This window comes from Ursus maritimus, unplaced genomic scaffold (genome assembly GCF_017311325.1).
Source record: "Ursus maritimus isolate PB19 unplaced genomic scaffold, ASM1731132v1 scaffold_22, whole genome shotgun sequence".
Lineage (NCBI taxonomy): Eukaryota > Metazoa > Chordata > Mammalia > Carnivora > Ursidae > Ursus > Ursus maritimus.
The window spans coordinates 19,725,681-19,732,278 of NW_024424675.1; positions in this window are offsets into that span (position 1 = coordinate 19,725,681).

A 6,598-nucleotide genomic window follows, 5' to 3' on the forward strand; every position below is an offset into this window, starting at 1 on the left:
GCCGGGCGGGAGGCCCCGCGTGGGTCGCGGCGACCATTCTCGTGCAGAAGCTTGCTGAGCCCGCTTTCCGCGGCTTGGGTGACCTGGGGCAGGGACCAATCCTTGCGCCCCATCCCCCCCGGGACCCCTTCTTCCCTGCTTCCAGCTCGGGGGCCACCCTGCTCCCGCGGACCGAAGCGGGGCCTGGGGCGCGTTGGCGCGGACCCCGAGGAGACGGCTCCTCATGGCCAGCTTCGAGCTTTTCGGTTGTATTGTATTTTTTAAAAAAAATATTTATTACAGGCGATAAAGTTGAAAAGAATCACGATCTCACCTCTTCCTAGATCGGTTTCTGGTTCCTCTGTAAGAAGAACCAGTTCTTTTGGAAGGGCCACGTGTTGCTCGGCCGGCCGGCGGAACCCCCAGTTAGCTCCAAGTGAACTGCAGCTTCTTCCATGTCCTGAGGGCGGGTTTTGGGCGTTCTGGCGATTATTTTCAAAATTACCTTTACTTTAATAATTAATATTAGAATTATAAACTCCAAACTTGTTTATCCTAAAGTGGTATATGTACCGGTAATTTTTTTTTTTTTTAAGATTTTATTTATTTATTCGACAGAGACAGCCAGCGAGAGAGGGAACACAAGCAGGGGGAGTGGGAGAGGAAGAAGCAGGCTCACAGCAGAGGAGCCTGATGTGGGGCTCGATCCCATAACGCCGGGATCACGCCCTGAGCCGAAGGCAGACGCTTAACCACTGTGCCACCCAGGCGCCCCCGGTAATTTTTTAGTAGGTTTTTTTTTTTTTTTAAGAGTTTGTTTATTTGAGAGAGAGAGTACAAGCCAGGGGTAAAGGCAGAGGGAGAAGCAGGCTCCCCGGTGAGCAGGGAGCCCAATGCCTGGCTGGATCCCAGGACCCTGAGATCATGACCTGAGCCAAAGGCAAACGCTTAACTGACCGAGCCATCCAGGTGCCCCTTAAAAAATAATCTTAAAGGGATTTTTATTCCATATATTCCCATAACTAAAGCGCATTTATGCATTTAACATATTTTCTTCTTGACCAATTCAGTTAGTTGGTAAACAAAATCCAAGTAGTGAGCTCACTGTTGAAACTTTGTAAGGTGAAACTTAAAATTTCACCGTCTCAATATTGCTTAAAATGTGATTGAATTCTGTTACATATATTTACATAGTCATGGGTCTGAATCAATTGCTCACACTGTAAAGTGGAATTGCAAAATTAGTTACATACATCAGTTTGTTAAATTCTCTTAAATTATAAATACCAAATGAAGCAGGTGATTCCAAAATGTAATGGAAAATATTAATGCTATGACTGATTTTTAAATTATTTCTGTACTTCATGCTAAATATTTCTAGGGTTATAGGCGCTTATCTACTAAAGTCGGAGTTTTCAAAGGAGAAGTCAGAATCCATTAATGGATTGCAGAATTAATTTAGACATTCTTTGCCAGCATTAAAAAAAATTGGATGATAGAGAATAAGAAATAAGAGTATGTCACATACGGTATTGATCTGTAAAACTTTTTGCTTTAGCTAAACATACATATGCATGTAAAATACATGTATACACATACAAACTTAATAGTATTTCCACAGTACATTTCTGTGGATTAAATACAAGAAGGCTGAGAGTCACTGAGCTGGAAGTTAACCATAGTCATACTTGGGAGAGAGTTGAGTCCTCTGGTTATATAAGAGCTGTGCCGAAGCAGTATGCTAACTAGGAAATGACGGAAGAAAACCGCATTTCCACTGGTGAGATACAAACACTCATGATTAGATGGGACACGGGGTAAACACTAAAAATATTCCTTTGGCTTCCTCACCTCCACCTCTTGTACTAAGCTATCTCCCCGATACTTCATGATCCTGACCGCAATGGGCATCTCTGCCGCGTGTGATATTAGAGACCATACCTTCCTTCCCTTTGGGTCGGGTTCATTCCTACCGAGGTTCAGTTCTTCACCACCAAAGTGGACTTTGGTAAAACTTTTGGTCTCCCCTTTTCTAAGCCACCTTCCTCTCTGTTGCTGGGATGATCTTCCTAAATCATGTTCGGTTTATAGGTGCTCGTTGTGGCATGAAGTCATAGGAAGGTTAAGGGCTTGGTGTCTCAGAATCAGCTGTGGTAGCTAGTGTCCAAAAATGACCCCCAATGATCCATGCCTCCTGGCATTAGGTCCTCGTGTAGTCCTCCCACAAGGAACCAGCCTGGGTCTGTGGTTCACTCTGGGCAATAGAATGTGGCAGGAGAGATTCCGTGCCCGTGCCAAGCCTCCGCCGTGTGCATTCTTGGGAGCCTTGAGTTACCTTATGAGAAATTCAGCTACTCTGCTGCAGAGACCACATAGAGAAGGACAGGCCCTGATATTTCATGGGCAGGTCTAGCTTTCCCAGCAGCTCAACTGAGCCCAGCCTTGCAGCTGTCCCTGTCAAGAAAGGAGACATGTAAGTAAAGTCATTTTGTGTGTCCAGCCCCTGCCACCATCTGACTGCAGCCACATGAGCAACCCCAAACAGGACCATGAGAAGAACCGTGTAGTTGAGCCCCACCTATGCACAGAATTGCGAGAAATAATATATTGTGGTTTTAAGCCACTAAATTTTGGGATGATTTGTTAAGCAGCAATAAATATGAATCAATCCGTAAACCTGGGTTCAGACCTCAGCTCTACTACTTACAATGTGACCTAAGTGAATCACTCACCTTCCTGAGCTTTCATTTCTTCTGCAGAATGAACACTGAGGATTCATTTATCCCTTCAACAAACATTTTATTGAACATCTAGGGGCTGGGTATGACACAGGGGTGGCACTGGGCAGGTAGTAGGGGCTCAACAAGTGTTAGTGGTCTTTCATTGTCTTCTTTTGTCCCTTTATGATAAATAAATAAATTATGATGACATTTCCTTGCACCTGTTCTCTGGGGAGTCCCACTTCTCCCATTGCATCCCATAGAATCTACTGACACTGCATTTTTTAATACACCCCGCTGCCATGATTTAATTCTACCACTTCAGCCACTAACTCACCCGTGTGGACAGATCACCTCTAACACAGTTTAGTTTTACACGGTAAAACAGTGATGCATTCCATTTTTCTACTGCCGGTGGTAGTAGACGGATGGTTCATCGTCTGTCACCCTGATTAAACACTGCTGGAACCTGGATAATATGGAAGCTTGTACACATTGTACCTCGCTTGGCTCGTTAATTTCAACTTTTCCTTTTAAATACACATTGACCTCAAAATACTGCTTTAGTGGTAGTCTGCAAATTTTGGTGTGCAATATTTTCCTTCTAATTCAATTCCACATGTATTCTGGTTTCTGCTAGGAATGCTGTTATGACCCATACATTATTTGGATTGGTGACAAAGGTTGACATCCTTCTTGCTTCCCATTGCTGCTTCCTAAGTGTTGTTTCCTTCTCTTTTTCTTTGAAAAACCTCAGCCACCCATCACTGTCTGGTGAAGGACATTGCTTACCCTTTGGATAAGGAGGCAAGATGCTATTGGTGAAAAAGTTGGGGGTGCCCCAAGCTGGCGAGCTGCCTAACCTCAGATTTACTCCCCTGATTGTATCGTGGCAGCTCAGTCTTACAGGTTCCGGTGGGGCCCCCACAACTTGGCATCATTATAGGTGCCTTAGGCCCAGTGCACTCCTTTAGTCTGCAGATACCTCACAGACATGAAGATGGGGTGGTGGCAGGTGCTGGGAGGAGGCAGCAGAGCAATGAGCCCAAAGCTGCCTCCGCTCATCTTCTCAGAACCCAAACTAAACAACTGAATTCAGCTAGTCTTTTTTTTGGCCCCTAAGAACACAGGTAAGTTTTGAACTCGGGAGCACCTTGGACACTGTGTGACCCAGCATCCTTTACAGATGACGGTCAGGATGTTCAGGAGTCTGGGTGCCCAAGAAGCTACAGAATCAGTTAATTTTTCCATTTGTTAAAAAAAAAAAAAAGAAAGGTTTTGGGGCGCGTGGGTGGCTCAGTCGGTGGAGTGTCTGCCTTCGGCTCAGGTCATGATCCCGGGGTCCTGGGATTAAGCCCCGCATCAGGCTCCTGCTCCGTGGGGAGCCTGCTTCTCCCTCCCCTTCTGGCTGCCACTCCCCCTGCTTGTGCTCTTCCCCTGTCAAATATATAAATAAGTAAATAAACAAATAAATAAAATCTTTAAAAAAAAAAGGGTTGTGTGTGCCTGTTACGTGCCAGGTAGGTATGTACGCCACCTAGAAAGCTATGTGCTGGGGACACAGTAGAAACAAACCAAGTAAGCCACTGCCATCAGGGAGTTCACATTCTGGGAGATGAAAACTCAGGTAAACACGTAATGCTGTGTATAGTAGGCAGCACGATTTTACACAGGCCCTCAGTGAAGAGGCAACATTAAGCAGAGATCTCAAGCAGGGGAGTCAGCAATGCAGAGATCTGGGAGAGTAATACACACAGTGATGCTGCTAGCCCGTGGCCTCTGACTTCAGGGACTTTCTGATCCCGGGAGACTGAATGTAAGCAAGGGCTGAGGCGCAGCAGGGTGGGAGGTAGACCAGAAGACCGCTTGGGCCCGTGTTCCTGGGGAAGACTTCACGGCTAGAAGGGGTTCTAGGTAGTCAGAGAAGAACGTGTAGGTCATCTAGAGATCTAGGATGGAATGTGCGTGGAAGCAAAAGCCAGCAGTGAAAGAAGGAACTGCTAGAAACGTAAGGTTCATCCTGGTCAGTAGTTGGACGAAAGACTGGAGGATCTAGTGTGTAAGATCTAGAACCTGAGAAGCCTTGAACAAAAGCCAGGAGGAGTGGCTGGGGTCAGATGAGACTCTTATTCTCCATTGCACACACTTTGATTGGAGATTAGTTTGGAGGTGAGATGCAAGATAGATTTCCCAGAAAGTTCCAGCTGAGAAAGTGTCCTGCATGGGCAGCAGGTCTGAAGGGGAGTTGTGGGTTTCCCCGGGCGTGTTCCAAGTCCAGGCTTGAAAGTCATGTGGCACCTGGGGCCTTTACTTTCTCCGTGTAGATAGAACTGTCCATTCACCGGAAGGATCATACTCTACAGCATCTAGTCCCTTTTAATTTAGTCCAGGCTGTGGCTCACTGTGTCATTTTGGTGTTAATTAACCCAGAGTTTTTACTCCTGACAACACTAATGGGGCTCTCTGGAAATGGAACGGGCTTTTTAAATTCCAGCCAGTAGGGGGAGCTTCAGGAAAGGAAATTGTGTGAAACAAACACAAGATGGTGGCACTCTACACTAATTTCTAGACTGGAAAACCCTCGCATTGAATTTGAAAGACTTCCAGGAATTCCTTGGCCCTTTTCTCAATCGTGGAAAGAACCCCCTGCAACAGTCTTTGGTAATGAGTTACACATACATGCAATATTTATTTCCATAGACACAGAAGAATGTAAAGCATCCAAGGAAGATCCTTGAACTGATTTTAGATGCAGCTTGCGAAGCCCAGAGTAATTTGGATTACAGGGTAAATGTTTTGTTCAGCCAGTGCTGTTCGCGTTCAGAATCTGAGCCTGAGGGATGTTTGATCTTACCCGTGCCTGTGATCATATCTGTTATTTATGAGCAGATAGCATGATGCATGACACTTAGTCTTACCTGTGTCAACTAGGAGAGTCTTCGTAACAGAATTTGGAGGTGAGGTTTACGTGGCTCTTCGGCAGACATGGTTCAGTGATAGAGATGTCTGTATGCTTTTTATACCTCATCAACCCCAACCGTGATCTTGGGCCTTTCTTCACATTTTCCAAACTAATACTGTGTCGAAGAATGAATTATCTGGTGCAGTGCTGCAGAGACCCGTCTTTACTTAGCAATTCTCAACACTCAAAAACAAGCCTAACTTACGAAATTGGACAGCACTCCCACACCTGGTGATTTTGCCCCTGAAGATTGTATTTTAGTTTTGTTCCCTAGGAAAAAGGGGATAAAGTCCCTCCTGACTCTATCTGTATGTTTTGAAAGTATCTGTTGGAAACAGTGCATGGGATTATAAAATATTCATCTGATCATCTCTGCCGTCTATCTGCAGAGCTTAGTCCATTTGCATTTATTTTGATTCCTGATATATTCTTTTTCTATCATCTTACGCACTTTCTTTCTTTCTTTTTTTTAAAAAAGATTTTATTTATCTATTTGACAGAGATAGAGACAGCCAGGGAGAGAGGGAACACAAGCAGGGGGAGTGGGAGAGGAAGAAGCAGGCTCATAGCAGAGGAGCCTGATGTGGGGCTCGATCCCATAACGCCGGGATCACGCCCTGAGCCGAAGGCAGACGCCTAACCGCTGTGCCACCCAGGCGCCCCATCTTATGTACTTTCTATTCGTTGTTGTTGTTGTTGTTGTGGTCGCTTGGCTTTCCTCCCCCTCTTTCTCGGAGGTACTATTAACCTAAGAGTACTTTCAATTAAAATTTTCCATTTGAGGTTTTTGCGATGTACCATTGGTGGGGGAATTTAGGTTTTCTGTGTGAGGGTTGCCTTGTGGCTATAAATTCTCGAGGGAGACTTTTTCTCCCCACTTTCTGCCAAGGTCAAAAGAGACAAGTGTCCCTTTCTGCAATGCAGGTTTGTTTCTTAT